Here is a 24,567-nt window from a genome sequence, read left to right as displayed (position 1 = left end):
AGGTATATTTAGGAACAAACCTGTACCCGTGAACAGCGCTATAGGTAAATCAGTCACACTATTATCGGTGCGCCATCAGAGAACAACTTGCCAGTAATACACATTTCACTGTCTTTTGAAAGTTTCTCCCTGATGCAAGAACATTTTACAAATACACATTCTGTAACCGGGCTAACGTAAAGAAAAATTGCAGCAAAGAATTGATGAGATTAATAAGGCAAAATGAATTGGTATCATTTGCACTAAGGCGTGGATTTGATGTCGTGTATGGCAAGATTTAGAAAAAATAATAGTGACGCCCTTCTTATATTGAAGTCTGAACTCTGAATACACTCTACGGGCCGAAACCAGAAAAGGGCTCTGCACTGGAAGTTGGGGTTTTGAAGGATGGTGTTTGGCCATGTTGATGTGTGCTGAGAATGATACCTTAACAACATACTTGTATAGAAATTGCAATATTCGGAACACAAAAGTCTAAATTTTCATATTTTAATTGAAATGAAGAAACCAAAGTTGAAATTATTGAATTTTTTACCAAGTAAAATCGTACTCTATCTAAAAGATAGCAGTTTTATTTCATTGCATTGCCATAATGCATGTTCACTTTCTTTTATGAACAGAAAAGTAGAAAACAAATACCGTACCGGTTTGAGGCACAACGCCCATTTTTACCTTTTATAGCCCCTGCCACTATTTCTGTATAAATTTTCAATGGTAATAAAGGGGGTGAGATCAAATCTTACTATTTGGTAATTTATAGTAGTATAGGGTACAGTACCAGTTATCCTGAGAAATTTCAGAGATTTGGTCAAACTTACAAGATAGTTGGTCACTCTAACAAGACAGTTGGTCACACTCAAGAGAGTTGGTCATGCTCACGAGCGTGACAAAGTCTATTGAACGTGACCAACTCTCTTAAACACTCAACAGAAGAACTGGTAATGTACAACTCACCCTAGCTAATTGGGTTTTTAAAGGTAAAACGGGGTTATGAGTATGGGTTGTGCGCCAGAACCGGTACTGTACGCTATCGTTACTGATCTCATATGTACTGATATGCAATAAACATAGGTTTTTTAAACATTAATCACACCTTTATATGACCCATATCGCATTTTTATTCTACTTTTTCACTACGACTTAAAGAAATACCTCAAAAAGTGCATTACAGACGATTTCTTCGAAACAAACTATGACTCTAAGAGAAAACTCTTGATGAGTCTAGGTATTACATTTGACACTGTGACAGAATAGTTAAAAATTCCTGTATTTCCATTTTCACTCGATACCGAGTAAACCATATCGCCATGAATTCTCTTTGACTATGTCTTAAAGTTTTCTGTTGTATATTCAAGAAATAAGTTTTGATTATTTCTAAAGAGAAATGACTACACTCATAAATCTATTACTAATAGTTTTCAGTTTCCATATCAAGGAAAATTTAAAAACAACAAACAAACAAAAATACATTTCTACTGCCTTCCATTCTCGATGATATACATTCTCCTTCTTCTGTACATTTGAAAGACAGAGATGTCACGTTTCTTGTCTCTTATTATTGTCTTACATACATCTTATTATCATTATGATTACACATAGGATTTTGCATCATAGACAGTTACTTCGGCGTAGTTGTCAATGTCTTGAGAGCTTTCATTCTCTTCCTCTCTTACTTTGCTGTCATCATAATTAGATTTACAGGAAATTCTGATCTGTATAAAGCAATTGCGTTTCTCTACCTCTCGAGTAATCTTTATGAGGACCCAAATCCCTTGCATTTACGGCTTACGAAGTTGAAGACAGAATCATATGCACCAAGAAAAGTCATCCACTGGGTTGATAACTATGCACCCGCGCGTGTCTACTATGATCCATCTATTTCCATATGGGAATTGATAATGTACATCCACTTTGGCCCACAAACACCGCCTTTAAATTTTACTTTCATAGTTTGCACACTATGCATGTAATTTCATATTGCGTCTCTCTATTTGGAGAGAGGGCACCATCATTTTGCAGGCCAAGACGATAGCAATTATATCTTGCTACATCACTACACCTACTTTGTCCATACTAATCACAGACAAAGGACTCTATTTGTGTCATCATTGTATCAGACAATGTTCATGACAACCACAGGAAGGTATCACTTCCCAGCAGCATTTTTATCATATTCTTCTCGACTTTGCCTCTGAAAGCACTCACGCTATCATAGCCAGAGGTCACATGGTGGCCAAGCAAATTAAGCCAGGGCAGTTCTGTCTCCAAGATATTTTGTTCACATGTAGCATTCGACCATTTTTGCTGGTTTGGTGAGGAACAGCTGGCCCTGTAATTGATGAACAAACTCACAGCTAACATCAAGACATCTATATCAGGACTGTGAACGACAAAGCTGTCTGTATGCCTGCCAAACACAGGATACATGTTAAGCACAAAGTTAGCTGCAATAATTGTAGCCCTTGGTTGGTGGGGCTTTGGCTTCTGTCGTGCGGCTCGCGCCTTGCCCCAACCAGGGCAAGGCGCGAGCCGCACGACAGAAGCCAAAGCCCCACCAACCAAGGCTACAATTATTGCAGCTAGCACAAACTAACTTCTGTCACATCCATGACACTATCTGCAGACTGCAACCTGTAGCAGAAATCACTCTCAATGATATAAATACGTGATGATGCCAAGCAGGCACTCTGAGTAATATTATTTCCATGATTCAAATAGAAAGACCATTAGAGAGATTTCATATTCTTACCAGAGGCAAAATATTTTAATTGCCCCAGCATATTTAGACTAGGTCTTGTGACCCGGATTTCTGTAAAGGTACCTGCGGTTACCTTCTTTTGCCTTCTTTTTCTCTGCATCTCTTATAGACATGTCTCTGCACTGATTGATTGCTCTTAGCTTGTAAAATATGCTTAATGCAAATTCTGCGAAGGCGGCTTGGACTTTATTATGCGTCCGTATCAACGCAATGGCTTCTACAATAATGGCATCTTTCCATGGTATGGTATGGTATGGTATGGTATGGTATGGTACGGTACGGTATGGTATGGTATGGTATTATATATATATATATATATATATATATTATATATATATATATATATATATATATATATATATAATACACTTCATACCATGAAAAGCAGAAACAAATTACAAATCAATGTTAATATGGAGCCAGAAATATTGTTTTACGCTAGTCCAGCCTGGTACATTTACGAAATTAACATTACACATGCGCTGCTATACAAAAAGTTCTGCAAGCAATCTTCGTATGTATATGAGAGAAAGTTTGATACCAGAGTAAGCTATTCCTGTAAAGCATTTTGTACATTCTGAGGTATCACACGTTTTGGTAATTGCTTTAACGATCGATCACCAAATAACATAACGACTATTGTGACTTTATTATTTCACAGTAAGGTATTCCTGTAACAGATACAGTGTCAGTGCTTTTGTAAAATATGTGCTTCATAAGCATGTTGAGTTCCACAATTTAGCTCCCGTGTACGAAATTGCCGACTTACCTTTACATGTGTATATTTTGGGTAATGATAAATTCATACCTAATTAATCCCGTCATGGGTGTAATAAAAATGATCTACAACTTGGAAATAATCTGTCGTGGGATGTGGTACATTTTGGTGATGTAATAGAACACAAAGTTACCAACATGCAGCTTAAAGCTTATAAAAAGTCTAAAATTTGTAATTGGTTGAATAAAGGTGATAATGACTCTCTTAATCCAGAGAAAGTCATTGTTCGCATACACATTTTCTGAGTGATAAATTTGAATTGAGATAGGATGAATACGTATTTCACAATACTTCTAAACCATATGCAATGTACGGTTGAACAAACGATTTATAAAGTAACACTAATACGTTTTGCGGTACAACATTTTTTTAAATAATTTTTTATTGCAAAAAACAAGACACAAGAAAAACATACAAGACAGAGAAATTACAAAAAACAGATGACAAAAGGAAGGAAAAAAAACAACAAAGAGGCACTGCCTTTACAAAAAAGTACCAAGGAAATTAAAGAGTCACTTCAAAAAGGGAAAGGGATTTTCCATTTCAATCTAAAGCTTTCCATCCTCCTAGTCTTTTTAGCAATACTTCTTTCTGTGAAAAGAACATTTCTTACTTTTTCTAGGAAGATGGTGTATTGTACAAAAACGGTTGGAACACAGATTATATTTTGCTATTAACAACAAGTGGTTTAAAAGTTCGTTCCCCTTCTGTGGTAGTACAGTAACTCCAAAAACAACATCTTTACATGTCAAATCTAAAGCATGATTTGTCTTTTTGTGAAAGAATAACTGGAAAGAGGCCCAAAAGTTGCTAGCTTCTTGACAATTCCAAAACAAGTGTTCTATATTTTCTTCTGAATTACAGTATGAACACAAAGTGGGTATCCTTAATCTTATTTTTATGTAGAAACGAGTTTGTAGCTAAAATGCGGTGCATAACTTTAAATTGGAAGATTCTCAGTTTGGTCTCTTTTGTTGTTGAATAAATTAATGACCATGATTTTTTCATTCTACATTGTTTGCATAATTTTGTTTAGAATATACAATCTCTGATGATGGAGGCTGGCACGTACGGTTTTTGAATAGTTCATAAAATTCCTTTGTGGAGGCTTTATTAATATTAATTGTCTGAGACAGTCCCCATCATCTCTTTCAGTTACGTGTGTAAACGTCTCATTTTCAATAAATTTTTCCACATATTTGGTGTAGCCTTTAATAAACCAATGTAAGTTACATAATTTACTTTAATATTGTATTTTTTCTGAAAAATGTTCCAGGGGAGAGGGTTTCCATATTCATCAAATAAATCACTAACATATTTAATACCATGGTCTAGCCATGACTTATAAAAAATGGAAGTTCCCGCGACTATAATGTGTTGATTATTCCAAAGTATCTGTAGGGATGCTTCTTGGGCTGACTGTATAGATGCTGTTTTAAGTTCCATAAAGTATGTCATAAGATTGGAATAAAATCTAGGTAGCTTAATATTTAATTTTTTTATGTCGTAATTGCAATTTAGTACGAAATTTAGTCCCTCCAACTTTTGAAAATAGAAATTTGGTAGGTGTGTCCACGGGGAATCGTTTTTTAATAGTTGATTTAAGTAAGATAACTTTAAAGCTTTATTCATTTCTATGTCATTTCTTATTTTCAGCCCTCCGTTTTCCAGGTCACCCATAATTGTTGCGTTTTAATATGTGTTTTGTACCTTTCCATAAGAATCTAAAAGTACTGAATTGGCTTCTTTTACAAAGTCGTCTGGTACGGGTAAAGCCTTCAGTGTGTAATTAAGTTTTGAAATTCCAAAACATTTTGAAAGTGTGACTTTCCCCGCTAATGTTAGATCTCTGGCTTTCCATATGTCTAATCTATCTTTCAGCTGTTTTAGGGTATTCCAGCAATTTAATTTCTCGTTTTGTGTTTTATCGCGTCCAACATAAATTCCAAGAAGCCTGATAGGATCATTAGTTTCTGTGAAAAGGGGTGGAAGATACAACATTTCTTAATCTTAATAGGATTCCCGCTTTCGTCTTATAATTAGTGCATTGACCTCGATAGTATGCTGTTTCCATGTTAGATTTTCATCTATATTTACACCAACAAATGACACTTGATTAGACTGATTTAAAGGCACACTTTTTACACAAATATCACCTTGTAAATACACTGATTTACGTTTCTAGTGGAAAAATACATAAGTAGTTTTCTTGATATTTATAGTGAGCCTATTTGCATGACACCAATAGGTTACATCTCTCAAATGGTTTTCTACTTGTGAGAAGTCTATACATTTCCTGTCACTTGAATATGTGTGTAAAAAGTTCGAATCATCTACAAACAGTCGAAAATTAAAGTAGTCAGACGAATTATGCAGGTCATTTATATAAATTGAAAATAGTGTTGGTCCAAGTATTGACCCCTTGGGCACTCCGCAAGTGACTGGCAATTTCACAGATTTAATGCCATCTGCAGACACATACTGCACTCTCTGATTTAAATATTCAGTAAACCAACACATGGGTTTTCCTCTAACACCGTAATTATGGAGTTTTGACAAAAGAATACTGTGGTCAACAGTGTCAAATGCATTGGCAAAATCTAGCTGGATTCCTGTTGTCGTATTTCCCTGGTCAATGGCTGGGCCAAATTGTTCAGTAAATGAGTAAAAGTTTAGCACTGTATTTCTCTCGAAATCAATAATGATGCCTGTAAGGAAGATTATACTTATTAAAATACATAACTAGCCGATTATTTACAATCTTCTCCAAGATTTTGCTAATAAGCGGTAGCACAGAGTAGGACGATAATTTCCAGGAATGTCATTTGACCCTTTCTTAAAGATTGGAACTACTCTGGCGACTTTTAAAGGATCTGGAAACTGACAACTTATAAAAGAAAGATTAAAATATGACAAAGGGTCCTTAGATGTACTCTGCAGCATTGATAAAGAGTTTTGCAGACACTTTGTCACAACCAACAGCTTTTTTCATGTTAAGCCTGTTCAGTTGACTATAAAATTCAAATTTACTTGCAGAAAACAGAAAAAACAGGTTTTAGGGTTTTGAAAGAAACTCCTCATACGATGGATGCACTTGAATTACAAATTTTACTCGCTAAGCTTCGACCAATACCCGTGAGAACTTATTAAGTCATTTGAAATATCTTGAGGGTTATCGTAAGTTAACGGAATGCCCTCACTCATCTGATGAGGTGGTCTGGTAAACAATGCGTGGCTTTCTGTTACGAATGCAAAGCACTTCATTGATGATATTCAAGGTTGGTTTTGAATTTCAATGAGTTTCCCTAAAGGGAGAAGCGTAACAATCGTGTTTTGCAAACCTTAAAACCGTTGTCAATACATTTCTATGACGTTTACAATGTGCGACTTTCGTCATTTCATGACCTGATTCTATGACCTTAGCATACAAAGAATGTTTTTGTTAGTTGACTTTCTTATTGATTTAGTTATCCATGGTTTACGTTTTAACACTGATTTCAGTGACCGTGGCATTTTCAGGCCAACCTAATTTTAATGTTGAAATCGAAGAAGCAATTCTGAAATACCGTAATATTTCTTTCCGTGATTGTCGTTTTAGAATTGACATTTCCAACATCGGATTTTACATGTAACGCCGTGCATTACGCGGCGCCAGTTCGTATTTGATGATGATATAGGAGAACTAAACGCGTATTGGCTCCAAATCCAGCACCATATGCATTGTTCGTATGAAATTAAAGACAATTCCAACGCTTCTGGAGTTTAGTCCGTATAAAATATAAAATAGTTCGTTGCCTAGCAGTGTGTATTTGCTTGACACACTAGCTGATACTCCTGACGCTATTGCTATAATGCATTTAATGAATTTTTTCAATCTGTATTTACATCAGATGATGAAAGTATTGAGAACGAATTTCCACCATTTCATCCTAGGATTACAGACCAACTTTCAAACATATCATTAAGTTATCAGGATGTTTTACATGAGCTAAATAGTATTGATGTTAACAAAGCAGTAGGGCCAGATCTTCTGTCTGGTGTCATCCTGAAAGCATGTTCTCATGAACTTGCTACTCCATTATGTATCATCTTCAACAGGTCTTTGCATTTGGGAGTCTTTCCTCAAGCATTCAAAGTTGCAAATGTTACACCAGTTTATAAATCAGGCGACAAATCAAAGGTAGTTAACTACCGTCCAATATCTCTTTTGCCATTAGTTTCTAAAGTTTTTGAGAAAGTAGTTTATGCTCGCCTGTTTCCCCATGTCAGGGAATATATTTCAGAATCCCAACATGGATTTATGAAAGGTCGTTCAACCCATAACAACTTTATAAGTTATGTTGATTTTATTACAGATGCTATCGATCAGAAATTACAGGTAGACAGCATTTATACTGATTTCAGTAAGGCTTTCGACACTGTATCACATTCCTTATTGTCACATAAACTGAGCAGATATGGTTTCACTGGCAATGTTTTGTCCTGGCTTACATCGTACCTCCGAACAGAACACAACGTGTGGTTATCAATGGTCACATGTTATCACCATGTGACGTCACGTCAGGTGTACCCAAGGTTTATTAATGGGGCCACGTTTGTTCATTCTTCATGTCAACGACTTGCCAGACATTGTTCATTGCCATCGATCATCACTGTGCTCAATGTATGCTGACGAGGCTAAAATTTTTCGCACAATTAGCACACAACATGATTGTATTTCCCTCCAAGCAGACATTGATAATGTTTATAAATGGTGCAATACATGGAAATTAAAGCTTAATGTCGGGAAGTGCAGCATCATTACATTTACAAACAAAAAGAAACGAATCACCTTCAGTTACAGTATTGCTGGTGGGCTACTAGCCCGCGTTCATAGTGTTAAAGATCTTGGTATTCTTCTTACCTCGAACATGTGTTTTAATACTCACATTGATAGTATTGTTAGAAAAGCTTTTAGAATGATGGGTTTTATTAAGCGTACATGCGCTAACTTTTCAAATATTTCTACTCTGAGGTCTTTGTATGTGAGCCACGTGAGAAGCCACCTAGAATACTGCAGTGTTATATGGTCTCCATGGCAAGTAACACAAATTGATAAAATCGAACGAGTGCAGCAAAAGTTTATTAAATTTTATGCTTTAAATCAAATCTGCAATATACTTCAGCAGAGTATTATTCTCTCAGTACCAGGTTTAAGCTTCCCCACTGGTAAGGAGGCGTAAATTTTTAGATGACACTTTTGTTTTCAAACTTGTCAATGCACACTATAATTGCTCGTCCATTTTGTACAAAATACCTTTTAACGTACCATGCAGACAGCTACGTAATAGCTACATTTTCCGCATCAGTGCCTCTAGAATTAATCTCAGGAAACACTCTCCAATTTTAAGATGTTTAAATACTATCAATGGAATTTTAAAAGATCATCCAAATATTGATTTATTTAGTTCTACTTTCACCTTTCGGCATGCGCTGCAGGGTGCATGTTTTTACTAGTTTCCTTGATTGTTGTTTTTAACTACGTGTTAGTTAGTTAGTTAGTTATGATTGTGATGTCACTTTCTATTTTTTGCGTATAGTTTTCTTTTTGATATGTTAAGTTTTATTTTCTAGGTGCCTGTAAATGGGCTTTATGCCCATTGGTTACCTACCTACCTACCTATATAATAAATAAATAAATAAATAAATAAACAAATAAATAAAATAAATAGTGAGAAGGTGCAAAGACCATCGCTTAGCAATATGCTGGAATAAATCGAATATCGAAATTTGGTGTAGAACAGGAAGTTTCATTTGTCAATTTTTCATTTTATGTTGACCTTGACCTGGCGTCACAAGTCGGACGGCCATGCCAAACATAATAAGCTTTCAGTAGGGATATTTAATTACAAACGAGTTACTCTACTTTGCTTCCGAAACATTGACGGTATATGGTCATCATGCCCCCTCCCATCTCAAATAGAGCTGTTATGGAGTTGCGTGTGAAAGAGTGGACAAAGTTTCAGGGTAACTACTTTTCGGCCAGATGCGTTCCTTATTTAGAATAAAATAATCAATTGATGGGGGTTGATAGACACGTAATTGATTTGCAGTTCTCTACAGCTCGAGGTATTTTCTTACTTTTTTCACTTTTTCCGGGATCAGAAGTGCCTCTATGTAACCACGTCCCTCTATATCATCGACTGACCACTGTTTCTAGATCCATCGCTGTCCTTGTGCCAGACTTTCAAATCAGCCTCAGGCCGAGATAAACAGCATCTCAACATAGACACTACTGTTTTATCAGAAAGTTCACAACGGCAGGAAGAAGCGAGCTTTTTAGGCGTCAGCTATTAAACTTAATGAAACCGTCGACAGTACAGGTTCGGGCGGATTGTTTTGTTTGTAAAATGTACACATGGTCGGGTCAAACCAATATCGAAATTGCATATCCTAAATAAGGGATGTGTATTAAATTGCAATATTCGATTTTGTTGCGCGTATAAGCCAGAACACGTCGCACAAGAGCAACTAATTCATAAACTTTGTACTTATTCTACTTTTAAAAGCTTACTTGAACCAGAAAAATATTTATCATTGTCCTGTAATGTGAAATATATTGTTGCGCTTGCTCGTCTCAGATGCTCATCTGTGGCACTAGCTATTGAAGAGGGGAGACGACAAAATGTTGATACAAAGATAGAATCTGTACTTTTTGTAACTCTACTGAAATAGAAGACGAATATCATTTTTTTTCTAGTCTGTCCATTGTACAGAGATCTCAGAGAGGAATACTTACCAGAAAGACGCAAATTTCCTGAAATTTACAAGACTTATGAAAACAAATCAGTCTGATCTGTTGCTTAATCTCTGTAAATTTGTATTCAAAGCTTTGTGTAGGAGAAAAGCAGTTCTTTAAGTGCACATTCAGATATGTATCTTTTGCATGGCTCTATTCTTTGTACATGTTTCCTGATTTGTATTTGGGCCGGAGGCCTGGAAATGCAATAAATGCATATATTCCATATTCCATATATATATTCCTAACTAATCCATGTGCATATATTGCCAGTCAGCACTGGTAACATCATTTTAAAGCGGATTCCACACAAACGTTTCTCTAACCAAACTAGAAAAATGCCTGGCCGCAAAATGTATCGCGCACCTCGCGCAATTTAAATTTTCGAATTCGTTCACAAATTTGCAGCGATTTATGTAAAAAATGCTTGAAAACGTCATTTCCTTAGGTTTGAAATCCGTAACAAAATGCAATTTAGACATAATTTATCATGTCTTTCTGTGATTTCCACATCGAAATATGGTTGGCCTAAAAATGCCACGGATTTAATATTCTGTACCACTTCATTTTTCGTTTGTGCTGAAAAAAATGTCTTCGTATCTTAGTGTCATGGCTTTAAACTGAATCAGAAACTCAAGCTCTGGAGTTTAAAATCGGATTTGATGTTTAAACGAAAGCACTTCAAAGAATTCAACATTGAGGGCGCTATACACCAAAGCCCGGCCGCGCCGCTCCTACAGTAATGCATAGAGAAAGATAGATAGAGTGGCAACGGGTATTGTTAAGGCGTGAAGCGGTTACGTAACCCATCCATGTTCGCCTCGCCTCAGGTTGCTCCCGCCTCTCTTTTCCGAAGAGTGCCGCCATGAATCATTCGGTAGTTTTCGGATTTTCGCCAATTGTTAGCGAAAGTATGTTCGGCAAAGTTTGTGTTGTTGTTGTCGTGTGGTGCTGAGCAGAATTGACGTGCTGGCGAAAACGGGAGTGTTTTGAGCTTCAGGAAAACGAGTTTTACCGTTTTAAAAATTCCTCTCATATTTTTATGAATATATAATGAGTGTGTTTGAACCAAATTTGAAAGTCTTTTATCGATACTGTCTGGTTTTACTCAATGGTTTACGGTCAGTCGTACCCTCTTTTACACGTGCGTCAAGGAAGGACATGTTTATGAAACTGCTGCCGTGTTATGTTTTGATTGGCGTGAAGCAGTGTTTCTGGCCTGAGAGCTCACAAAGTAACTATGGTTGCTACGCGACTGGCAGTACGATGCCATCTCGTCGTATTTTTCGCATAATCTCGTGTAATCATCAACCACAAACAAAGCCTCCAAAAAGTTTACACCTTTGGAGCTCATTTTAATATGAAAAGCCAATAGTCTACCGAGACGACCATGGAACAAAAGGCATGCAAGTGTTGCTACTCTGTCTCTTGTTACTCTGTGAGTAATGTCAATATGACATCAAATCGATTCCAGCAATCATTATCATTCAAGCAAATAAATTACCAGGTCCAATAAACAGTAAAAACAAACACACAAAGAAACATAAGATCACTGACAAAATCGGTAGTACAATCTTGAACCACTATATAAGTGGTGGTACCAGGTGTCCGGAATGGGTAAGCGTACCCTGCTAGCATGCTACACCCGTCAAGATTGAACTAGTGTGACAAAGTTATTGTACGGTAATTCAGCTATCTGCTAAATTACTGTTCTGAGTCAAAGTCGGGAATACTGTCTTTCATCATCTGAGTGACAGATTTGCCATATTTAGATATAAGATCTCCATATCTACCATAGAACTTCTTAAAAGATCTAACCAACCTACTTTGTGAAAATCCTTGTCTCACCAGCTTTAAGACTAATAAGCTGTGTCTCTCTTGAAAATCTCCATATGAATCACAAGCTCTACAGTATCTCAGTAGTTGTGAAATGTACACACCATAAGCTGGACTCGACGGAATATTACTGGTCAAGTAGGGAAAGTTAATGATTTCAAAATTAAAATCATCCCTTTTATCATACAACTTGGTGTGTATTGCATTGTGTCTAATTCAATAAATAGATCAAGATACGATGCTGAGTTCATGCTCTCCGTTGTTTCTTTAATTTCTAATTCATCTGGATATATGTGATGGAGGTAATTAGAAATTCCAGGATTGTTCAAACTGATGAGATCATCAATATATCTATAGGTATTATTAAAGGACTTTGCAACTCTTTTAGATCCTGAACTATGAAGAGTCTGCATGAACTCAGCTTCATATGAATACAAAAATAAATCAGCAAGAAGTGGTGCACAGTTTGTACCCATAGGAATGCCTATAGTTTGCCTGAATGTCATACCGGCAAATGAGACATATATGTTGTCAATTAGGAAGTGTAGCATCTTAATTACTTCCGTATCAGTGTATTTGCATTTGGCATCACTGTTGTTACTAAAAATAGCCTGAATTGTGTTTGATGACAATGTAATCATAATCATACCTACTGTTGTGTAAATGTACCGTCATATTTCACTCTCTTCAAAGGCGAATTGATACATGAAACCCAGTGTCGCAATGTTTCTGCCCACAAAACTAATGAGGAAAATCTTAATTGGACTTTAATGCAATGCTTTAAAATTGGGAAAAAACTATTCGAACTAAATAAATATTAGGGCACCGGAAGATCTGCAAGCTGTCGGTCAACAAGAATAGCGAAGGAAAGTTAAACCTTGCACGGTTCTATGCTACTTTAATCGTCTTTTTGGTCATCAGTACGAACACATAATTAAAACGAAATGTTAAGAAAATTTAGTATCATCAATTCCCTAGCTGCGGGGTATTTGTCTCCAATCATAGTCACTGTGTCTCATAGAGCGAGCTCCATAGCGTTCTCTGTACTTGCGGTCGTCACTCTCGACATGAATCTAACGCGGAAAGTTACTCAGGTATACCAAGGAGGTAATAGACGCCGACATGTTTTAGTACAAAGACGTGAGCTTTGTATAAAAATTAGAATACAAATGATATTGGTTTATTTGTCTCGAATGAAAATTGCATACCTTCGATACTACCTCAGGTTCTCAAAATGTTATTTTCACTTTCACCTCTGAATGACAGCCCTACCCGGCGACACTGAACATTTTGTAACCGTTTCAGAAATACCGTCTGCATTTACCAATTTACCTTCCTCCTCTTAAACACAAAAAGGGAAGTCGGGGAAACTATAAAGTGTAGACAGACCCTTTCGGCGTTTATATGCCACAGAAAACAAGTGTAAATTTGTACTTTGAGTTGACCTATTATGGACCCTCCATGCCACCGGAGTTTATTGTCATGATGAAAACGGAAAACACTGAATGGATAAATAATGCTGAAAAAAGTCGTCTTGTGACGAAAACGAATGTCAATATAGAAATAAAACAACCGTGGAAAGCTGACTTAAACATCCTTTCTGCGCATTGCCAATTGGTCACTGTTGAAGAGTTCACCGATCATTGTCCTGTACGTGTACTCGTCTCAGCTGCATGTCAGTCAGCATGTCAGTAGGTTTGTGTGTGCGATAGCGCCCTCTATACAAGCTCTGTCTTCGTTCATCGTAATGGCGTCGTATCAACATCGTGCCTGCAGGGACGTTGGATATAATGACTTATGTCGGCGTGATTTTGGTTCATCGATAGGAAAACTTAAAACCATACATAACAGAGATAACAGAGGATATGCAGGTAATTTTTTAAAACATTATTTTGCACACACAACTGTTGATTCGCCATTCTCTACGAGTTGAGATGTGATGGGATCAGTTCTGTAATCAGTAAGCTTGCATTGCAGAACACACCTCTTGACAAAATGACTCAAATATTTCAGTAGAAATTCTCCAAAACAACTCACTTTTGGTATATTTGTATCGAAGACATGAAGTGACAGCTATGTTGAATATTTCAGTTCAAAATTCTGTTTGGAAATGCAGAAAATAACCCCCATATTGATTTGTTGACATGACTCATGTGTTGTGATGTTGACAAATCACCGTCGATTGTCATACACTTCTTGTCAAAGTTCCTCGATTTTTTCACTGAAAATGTGTCTGAAATTATTAAATTTCATCATGTTCAAACTCTAGAGAAGTAGCGACAACAACTTTGAATATTTTTGGCCCAGAATATCGGTTCTAAATGCGAGAAATAACCGATTATTAGTTTGGAGGGTGATGTGAACAGTGCAGTTCGATCGTTTCGTCACGCTTGAGTGACGATTAAAATTAGCGCGTCGAAACTTTTGAACAAATTTCAATATTTTGATGAAATTTAGACATTACACATCATCTTGGTGTTTCTGTCTACTTAGAAAATACATCGATTTCATCGGTGTATATTCCTCTAACAGCAATTCTATCACCGTCGGCGGTCACTGCCATGTACCAGGGTAGACTCACTTCACGATGGAAAAGATGACCTATACAAGTTCCATCTTCACTCCAAATCGAAATCCTATCATTGCCGTAATCACAAACATAAACATGATCAGCGCCATCAACGGCAATGCTGTGTGGGTACCACAGCTGACTATCGCCGTGACCAAGGTGACCGTATTGGTACAGGAAATTGAACTGAGCATCAAAACACTTGATGCAGTGATTCCCCCAGTCAGACACCATGATGACATCCTTACTGTTGACAGCGACAAAGTAGGGGCTGCTGAATGGTGTCTGCCTATCATCTTGATGACCACCAAGACACTCTGCAATGTATTGTCCAGTCTGGCTGTACTTCAGGACACGATGACCGTTGACCTCTGTGACAATAACAAACCCCTTCACAAGAGCTATGCACCAGGGATTTGAGTTTGTAGGTAGGGTAATTATTCTGATAACTTTATTATTTTGATCACAAACAACTATTTGCACATTACTGCCATCAAGGATGAAGTAGAGGTTGTCCTGAGAGACAGCTATGGACTGTGGCTGGAATGGCTTGGCAAACTGACCACTGAAACTGCCCAACTCCTTTTCACAAGTGTAATCTTTGTTCAGTATGTGTACAATATTGTTGTCTCTGTCACACACCAAAAGTTTATTGTTGTGGAATGCCAGACCTCTTACAAGGTTGAACTTGTGTCCTTGATGACCCTTCAGAGTTCTTCTTGACCAACATTCTGAAAGGTCAAAGGTCAAAACAGGATCATTAGAAATAGAAATACACTGACAATAGGCTGTACTGGAGCTCGTATATCTTGGAAGTTAAAACGATATAGACACAAATGAAAGTAAAGTACAAAGTCAATTATTCAACCAAACTTTCTACTTTTTTTACATCATCCTATCTTTCATTTTAGTACATTATTACCATGGCAACACAAGTGTTAATTTTATCTGAAAGGTCATTTCCAAATGTTGTTCACAATATCTCAGCTTCTTTATATGCTTTGTCGATCAAATTTGACTCAGACATATTAGTGCAATAAAGGGAACTTTGTCCAATGTAGCTGATTGAGGGAAAGTCTTGTTACCATGGCAACATTTTGTAGATTTTAGTTCAAAATTGTTATTTTGGTATATCTTCTGAGTTTCTTTTGTTGAAATGAAAATTCTTTACAAAACCTTTTTTGATTATAGTAAACATTGAATTGTCAGTACATTGTGAATTCAAGAATCAAATATAATGACAAAATGCAGGTTTTTGTGTAAAAATGACGTTTCTGCAATTTTGCTGAATGAAACAAAGTTGGAACTTTCCACCTATGATAAATTCTGTCATTTTACAAAGTTAATAACATCAGCGTGTGCGTTAAATGTTTCACTCATTTTGTGAATGATTGCTGTTGTGCAACTTATCATTTGATAAATTTATTGATATGTTGTCATAGCAACACTAGTGGACCAAATGTTAAAATTTATAACTCAGTTATAATGTACTCTCTTATTGGTAATGTTTATTTAAAATTCTCTAACAATAATCTACAAAAATAACACAAAGCACAGTGGTAATAAAATTAAATAATGAGGACAATGCTCTTTTAGTCCCCATGGACACCGTCCGGGGGGGACTTATAGGTTGGTCATGTCCGTGCGTGTGTCCGTGCGTCCGTGTGTGCGTCCGTGCGTGCGTGCGTCCGTCCGTTCACGCAGATATCTCAGAGATGCCTGGAGCGATTTCATTCAAACTTGGTACAAGGATTACTTCATATGTCATACAGATGCACGTCGATTTGTTTTGTGATACGATCCAATATGGCTGCCAGGCGGCCATTTTATTATGATTTTTTCATGTACAGAGCCGTAACTCAGGCATGTTTCAACCAATTTTATTCAAAGTTGGTACAAGGACATTAACCCATGTCATAGATATGCACATCAATTTGTTTTGTGATACGATCCAATATGGCTGCCGTGCGGCCATTTTGTTACGATTTTTTCATGTACAGAGCCATAACTCAGGCATATCTCAACTGATTTTATTCAAACTTGGTACAAGGACATTGACCTATGTCATACATATGCACGTCAATTTGTTTTGTGATACGATCCAATATGGCCGCCAGGCGGCCATTTTATTACGATTTTTTCATGTACAGAGCCATTACTCAGGCATGTTTCAACCGATTTATTCAAAGTTGGTACAAGGACATTGACCAATGTCATTGATATGCACGTCAATTTGTTTGTGATACAATCCAATATAGCCGCCGTGCGGCCATTTTGTTACGATTTTTTTCATGTACAGAGCCATAACTCAGGCATATCTCAACCGATTTTATTCAAAGTTGGTACAAGGACATTGACCTATGTCATACATATGCACATCAATTTGTTTTGTGATATGATCCAATATGGCCGCCAAGCGGCCATTTCATTACGATTTTTTCATGTACACAGAGCCATTACTCAGGCATGTTTCAACCGATTTTATTCAAATTGGTACAAGGACATTGACCAATATCATAGCTATGCACATCAATTTGTTTTATGATACGATCCATATGGCCGCCTTGCGTCCATTTTGTCATGATTTTTTCATGTACAGGGCCATAACTCTGGCATATCTCAACCGACTTTATTCAAAGTTGGTACAAGGACATTGACCTATGTCATACACATGCACATTGATTTGTTTTGTGATACGATCCAACATGGCTGCGGTGTGGCCATTTTGTTACGTTTTTTTCATGTCTGGAACCATAACTCAGACATGTATCAAGCAAATTTATTAAAAGTTGGTACAAGCTAGGAGATTGATTAATGTCATACATATGCACGTTAATTTGTTTTGTGATACAATCCAATATGGTCGCCGTGTGGCCATTTTATTACGATTTTTTTATGTCCTGAACGATAACTCAGACATGTATCCAGCGAATTTTTTCAAAAGTATTTTTATCACAGATTTAATGAAGAGGACTCTATCCTCTCTGAGGACCTGTAATCAAAGTACCCATTAACAAGTGGGGACTGTGTCATCAACGATGACTTGTTACACATGTTATTTATTTATTGAATGATAATTTTTTTTTTTTTCAAAGTTTTCATACAGCCTCAACTCATCATTAGACAGTTTTAAAAATATTGCTGTTATCATTTACCTATGATATCAAAATTTAAATGATGAAGTTTATTGATATATCAAGGCTTACAGGTACTGTAAAGTCTTGCACCGTGTCAAATTGAAATGACCGACCAAGTAGGTCACTCTTTTTAAGGAGAATGAATGTAAATTTCCTTTGTTTCATCCATTCAAAAAGTTACCATACTTTGTATTGGCCATACAGGTGAAACTGGTTTGAATTCTCTGTTTCCGTGTATTAGCTTTATCATAAATCTGTCCAGACTGAATGTCTGCAAGAACGTTTTAATCTTTCTGGAAATTACTAACTCCTCCACAAAAGGTCATCATTAATTTCCCTGTTATTCAAATTAAACAATAAGAATAAATAGAAAATAAAAAGTTCATTCTCTGAAAATTGTCTCTGAATTTCTGTACGACTGATTGCCAGAGTTTTGATGTCATTGTACAAATAATGTTGAATTATGGGTAATTTGCATCATACCATTGAAAAATTACTTAGAGTAATTTCAGAGGATATTTTTTGCTGAAAACTGTCTATTGGTACTAATGTTTTATTTCTCTATTGTAGGTCAATTTACATTCTGGTACAATGCAGTCATCATGTTTGTACAGTATCAGTGTGGGCCTTCTGGAACCTATTCAGCATTTTATGTAAGTTGATTTCAATTCACATTTCATTCTTTCAATATAAACAATAGTACCATTACATTAATAGATTATTTACACATTCATCCAGTAAAATACTTGATATACATTCTGTATATCTATGTTATGAACGTATATGGAACACAGATATACCCTTTAAGATGACACAGACCTGGGATATATCCAGCCAAATTTATGGATAGCTGATCCATTGATATATCAAGGCTTACAGCTACTGTGAAATCTTGCTCTGTGTATCAACTTGAAATGACAACCAAGTTGGTCATTGTCTTTCAGGAAATAAATGTAAATTTCCTTTGTTACATTCATTCAAAATAGTAACCATACATTGTACTGGCCATACAAGTGAAACTGGTTTCTCAATTTTCAGGTGTTACCTGTATCACAAAGCTATCTACAAGAACACTTTAATATTTCTGAAAACTGCCATCTGCTCCCCAAAATAATCATCATTACTTTTAGATTTTATTCAAATTATACAATTAGACTAAATAGGAACCCAAAACTACATCCTCTAAAATCACTGAAATTTGTCTCTGAATTTCTGTACACTAGATAAGTAGATTGCTAGAGTTTTCAAAGTTGTTGTACATATCATGTTGAATTATGGGTAAAATAAATTACTCTGCAAAAGAACCTATGAATTATTACCTACAGTAATTTTGGAGGATGTTTTTTTTACAAATGTTCTTTTTCATCTGTTGTACATGATGTAGGTCAGTTCACATACAATAGAGTCAGCATGTATGTACAGCTTTAGTGTGGATTTACTGGTAGCTACTCAGAATTTAATGTAAGTAAAATTTATATTCATAATTGATTTTATTTTTTCAACACATGAACAACTGTACCATTACATTACTTGAAAAATGTCTGCCTTTTCTACAGAGTTATGCTGAATTTCAAACTACATACTTCCTTTCAAACAGGTCTCTGCCATTGTTAGAAACTTCTAGCCATTGTATAAATCATGTTGAATTATGGGTAATATCAGTTACTTTGCAATGGAACCTTGGAAAAATTTCCTACAGTAATTTAGGAATATATACTTTTTTTTTTACAAATTGTACTTTTGTTCTTTTCATCTATTGTAGGTCAGTTCACATACAATGGAGTCAGCGTGTATGTACGGCTTTAGTGTGGATAACTGGTAGCTGTTCAGAATTTAATGTAAGTAAAATTTATATTCGTAGTATATTCTTACAACACATGAACAATAATACCATTAAATTGCATTACTTGAAAAGTTTCTGTCTTTTCTACAGATTTATGCAAATGTTAGGCTATATCCTTTCAAACTGGAATCTGTTGTGTCTATGTGCTGACCTAATCGAAATACTGCTATGAATTATGGGTAATTTGCATCATACCCTTGAAAAGTTACCGAGTAATTTCAGAGGATATTTATCCCTTACAACTTGATGTTTGTTGGTACACATGTTCATTTTTCTCTATTGTAGGTCAATTAACATCTACATGAAATGGAGTCATCATGCATGTAAAGAATTAGTGTGGGCCTTCCTGAACCTGTAAATTGATTTCAATTCATATTTCATTCTTTCAACATGAACAATACTAAAAATGTTTTTGTCCTTTGTTAGTGTTACATATAAAGTAGTTTATGCCTCTTAAATGAAAGACTTAAATTCTTCTTTATAGCAAATGAAAATGAACAACTTAAACTTTTGCTTAAATTTTCCTCAAGCGAATTTTTAACCATAATCTTTCAAAACCATGAACAAAATCTGGGGTAACTGTGTAAATTTTGGTACTAGGGAAACAAATTGCCAAATATTCATCCAGAATTGAAATTCAAAATGGCCACCATCCCTGTGTTATCTCTTCGGGAAAACATTAAATTCCTGATTTTCTCAAAACACAGCGGATGAAAACTTTACTCACTTCAAGAGCTTCAATAAGCCCCATCAAGTGGTAGGATAGGGCAAAACAGAATAGTAAAAATTTGAGAGATCAAATACAATGTAGATGCATTCTACCTGAACATCGAACTATTTCCCTTCAAACTGGTATGTGTCTACGAAGTTGTGTTAATATAGTCACTACCCAAAATTAGGAAACTGTGATGGTACAGTGAATATTTGATGGTTATGCTGGCATACCAACATGCATCATGGTTAGGCCAAAAAATATAAATTGTGCTGCTCCGATAACATGGTTTTCAAAAATGGGGTAGGTAGAATGGCAGGGATTTTTTTAAATAAATTTTTATTTTTAAGAATCCATTTGTCAAGGGTTCAGGGCGATCAAACACAGACCACAGCATTTCCAGAAAAACATATCATGCATATAAAAAGGAATTTCCGGGGGCTTATACTCGGATGAGTACCGTAAAGCATAATAGACATCCTCGTTCAAGCAAAAATCAAATGCCAGGTAATTAATGCGTGATTTTTATGGGTTTTTTAGCTACTATAGACTATAGTCTATAGAAGCTATTGGGATGGGTATCCGTCCGGCGTCCGTCGTCAGTCTGTATGTATGTATGTATGTATGTATGTATGTATGTATGTATGTATGTATGTCGTTTGTGAGGCGTCCGTCCACTCAAATATCTTGAGAACCGCAGTCTTACTGATTTGATATTTGTTGTGTAGATGAAAAATATGATTTTGAGAAACTGATTTTTTAATTTTTTGATATTGTTGAAAATAGGCAAATTAATGCCAAAAAAGGTGTTTTTGGTAAAAAATCTTCTTCTTCATAACCGCTGGGCAGACAGCTTTGTTATTTGGTATACAGGTCCCTAAGGATAACCCAACTTAGATTTGTTCAAATTGTGATGAAATATGCAAATGTGTATTTTTAAGGAATTTTTTTGTCATTTTTGGTCAAAATTTGACTTACATTGTATGTAATTCTTGTACTGTATAAACCCTATCAATTCACCCAGAAAAAAATCATTAATATGATTTTAAATAATTGAATTAATTAGGAAATCATCAAAGCCAAAATAATTTTAGTGTGGAATTATCAGAAAGTTCAACTTTTTTGACAGTTCATAGTGAAATGCTTACCATCTTGGAGGATTAAAACATGTAAAGGCAACTTTCCTGAATCCCAACTTTGATATATTCTGAACCACCATTTATGTTATCTAAAAGAAATTGCTCACAATAGTTTGTCATGATAGGGTGGTCAAATAAATAGAGATAGAGAAAGTTCTAATTTTCATTTATGGTTGACTTGGTAAGGATAAAATAAGATTACTTTTTGAGGAAAAAAATAGAGTGGTCAATTAAAAGAGTGGTCAAAGTGATAGGGTTTTTATGGTAAAGCTGGGCTGTAAGATTCCTCGTGCTATTTATAGCAATTATGCAATCTGTGTAAACAGTGCAATGAAAGTGTAACATGATTCCTTATAATGCTTTTGATGACCTTGAACTTCTTAAGTTTCAAACATTTGTCTCTTCAGTGTGCTTTCTCTGAGTACATACAGTCTCAACTTATTCAACAGAACTTACTTACAATGTTAATTTGAAAGTTAAAATGTGCTTGGTTAATAGGATGAAAATACTGATATTAAAAGATATAACCAGCTCAAGATTCTTTATAACCTGACAGATATGCTGTTTCATTATGACGTAAATCTTGATTTAAGCAAGTCTTGTTTACTTTAATTAGAATGTAAATAACTCTCGTTTATTTGCTATTATACACTAATATAGTCTGATGAAATATGCAAATCTGTATTTTTACAGAATTTTTTCCATTTTGGTCAGGCCATCCTGAAATGAGCTATCAAAGATATCCACCTTCTTCATCAATACATGTGTCACAAAGGTTATTCTCTACATAACACAGCAGAGCTCTGTCAACTGTTGAGTCGCTTGTTTTTCAAAACCGCTGGTCAGACAGCTTTAATATTTGGTTTACATTTCCCTAGGATGACCTTAGTGAGATAATTTCATACAGTCAGGAAATACTTATTTTGTATCCATGTCTATAGTAGCTTCAGGGTCTTTGGCCTATGTTTTCTTTCTTTTATTTACTTCTCTGTTTAAGTAGCTTTAAAAGTTTAGGGTCAGCAGGTAAAGAGAGTACTTTAGGTCAGGTTATCGGAAACAGCACAATTTTTTTTTCTGCCTTAGCACTGGTCTCATCCGTACTCAAAGTTTGTGGAAGAACATTGTACTGTGCTATATCATTCCACACAGTACAAGTGACTACTGAATGAAAAGCAATATACACTACAGATTTCAGGAAAAGTCAGGTAGTACTGAGTACTTAATCTAGCTAGCTTGACAAGTCTATGTCACATGACAATTCTATGATTCACATGCTCTGTCAGTTAATGTCAGCCAAATTGTTACACAGAGAAATATTTTGTTCTGAAAATTCACACTCTTGAAAACAAAATTAGTATGGCTGGATTACACAAGGTGACACATCAGCCAGGGGAAATATTCTGCCAAATTTTATGAATAGCTGATACATTGATATATCAGGGCTTTCAGGTACTGTAAAATCTAGCTGGGTGTGAACTGGAAATGACCAACTGAGGTGGTCATTGTCTTTAAGGAGAATATCTGTAAATTTCCTTTGTTTCATCCATTCAAAAAAGTGACCATACTTTGCTATAGCCATACGAAATTGGTTTCTCCATTTTCACATATTACCTTTATGATAAATTTGTTTACAAGAGCACTTGGGGGGGGGGGGGGAATTGTGATTTGCTTTTAGTTAATGCCAGTCTATAGAAATTATTCTCAAAATTCCTGACAAAATGTGTGTAGCATTTATTACTTTGCACCAAAACCTTGCAAAAATTACAGAGGATATTTTTGTTTACAAATTGATCTTTTTCATCACAAATGTTTTTTTCATCTAGCAATTCACATACAATGGAGTCAGTATGCATGGACAGCATTGGTGTAGATTTACTGGTAGCTGATCAGCATTTATTTAAGTAAATTTCAGTTAATGTTTATTCTTTCAACACATGAACACTAGTATCTAAGTTTCTTGAAAAGTTTCTGCCAATTGTTCTGTGGAAACAGTAATTTAGGAATATATACTTTTTTTTTTTACAAATTTGTACTTTTGTTCTTTTCATCTATTGTAGGTCAGTTCACATACAATGGAGTCAGCGTGTATGTACGGCTTTAGTGTGGATAAACTGGTAGCTGTTCAGAATTTAATGTAAGTAAAATTTATATTCGTAGTATTATTCTTACAACACATGAACAATAATACCATTACATTACATTACTAGAAATGCTACTGCCTTTTCTACAGATTTATGCAAATGTTAGACTATATCCTTTCAAACTGGTATCTGTAGTGTCTATGTGCTGACCTAATCGAAATGCTGCTATGAATATGGGTAATTTGCATCATACCCTTGAAAAATTACTTAACTTAGAGTAATTTCAGAGGATATTTATTCCTTACAACTTGATGTTTGTGGTACACATGTTCATTTTTCTCTATTGTAGGTCAATTTACATCTACATGAAATGGAGTCATCATGCATGTAGAGAATTAGTGTGGGCCTTCCTGAATCTGTAAGTTGATTTCAATTCTTATTTCATTCTTTCAACATGAACAATACTAAAAATGTTTTTGTCCTTTGTTAGTGTACACATATAGTAGTTTATGCCTCTTAATGAAAGACTTAAATTCTTCTTTATAGTAGGTATACCACACGAACATGCTACGGCTTCTGAAAGCGCTCAGTGTGTAAGCGTGTGGGAATTTTCGAAGCATTTTTTCTCGTTTAATTTGGCAAATTATCAGCAAATACCTCAATACTTCAAGGTACCCCTTTCTTCTCAATCGTTTCCTGGAGTTTCAAAGTCATACGAACGAAAATGAGCGAAAAATTTCGATGCAAAAATCGTGCATCAGCGAGAGCGGCGGCCATGTTTTCAACTCGCTATTTTTAGCCCACTGAGCCTATGCATACACAGCGTTCTATCGCAGTTGAGCCTGAGCGTAAAGACACTGAAAGTATTCATAGATAGATAGCCCATGATTCGACCTTTATTTTCGTGTTTTTCGTTTGAATTTTGGCCAAATAGTC

General features: G+C 35.6%; 1 long non-coding RNA gene across 1 annotated transcript; it reads left to right on the top strand.

Moving 5' to 3' along the window:
* The first annotated feature begins 13,900 nt into the window (after positions 1–13,900).
* LOC139142292 (uncharacterized) lies at positions 13,901–19,696 on the top strand. Its single transcript, XR_011554350.1, has 4 exons — positions 13,901–15,147; positions 18,427–18,509; positions 19,241–19,317; positions 19,619–19,696. It is a non-coding gene; the product is annotated as an uncharacterized lncRNA (long non-coding RNA).
* The last annotated feature ends 4,871 nt before the right edge of the window (positions 19,697–24,567 follow it).

This window comes from Ptychodera flava, chromosome 1, assembly GCF_041260155.1.
Source record: "Ptychodera flava strain L36383 chromosome 1, AS_Pfla_20210202, whole genome shotgun sequence".
Lineage (NCBI taxonomy): Eukaryota > Metazoa > Hemichordata > Enteropneusta > Ptychoderidae > Ptychodera > Ptychodera flava.
Note: the sequence above shows the minus strand (reverse complement) of the source record. Positions and strands in the feature narration are given on the sequence as shown.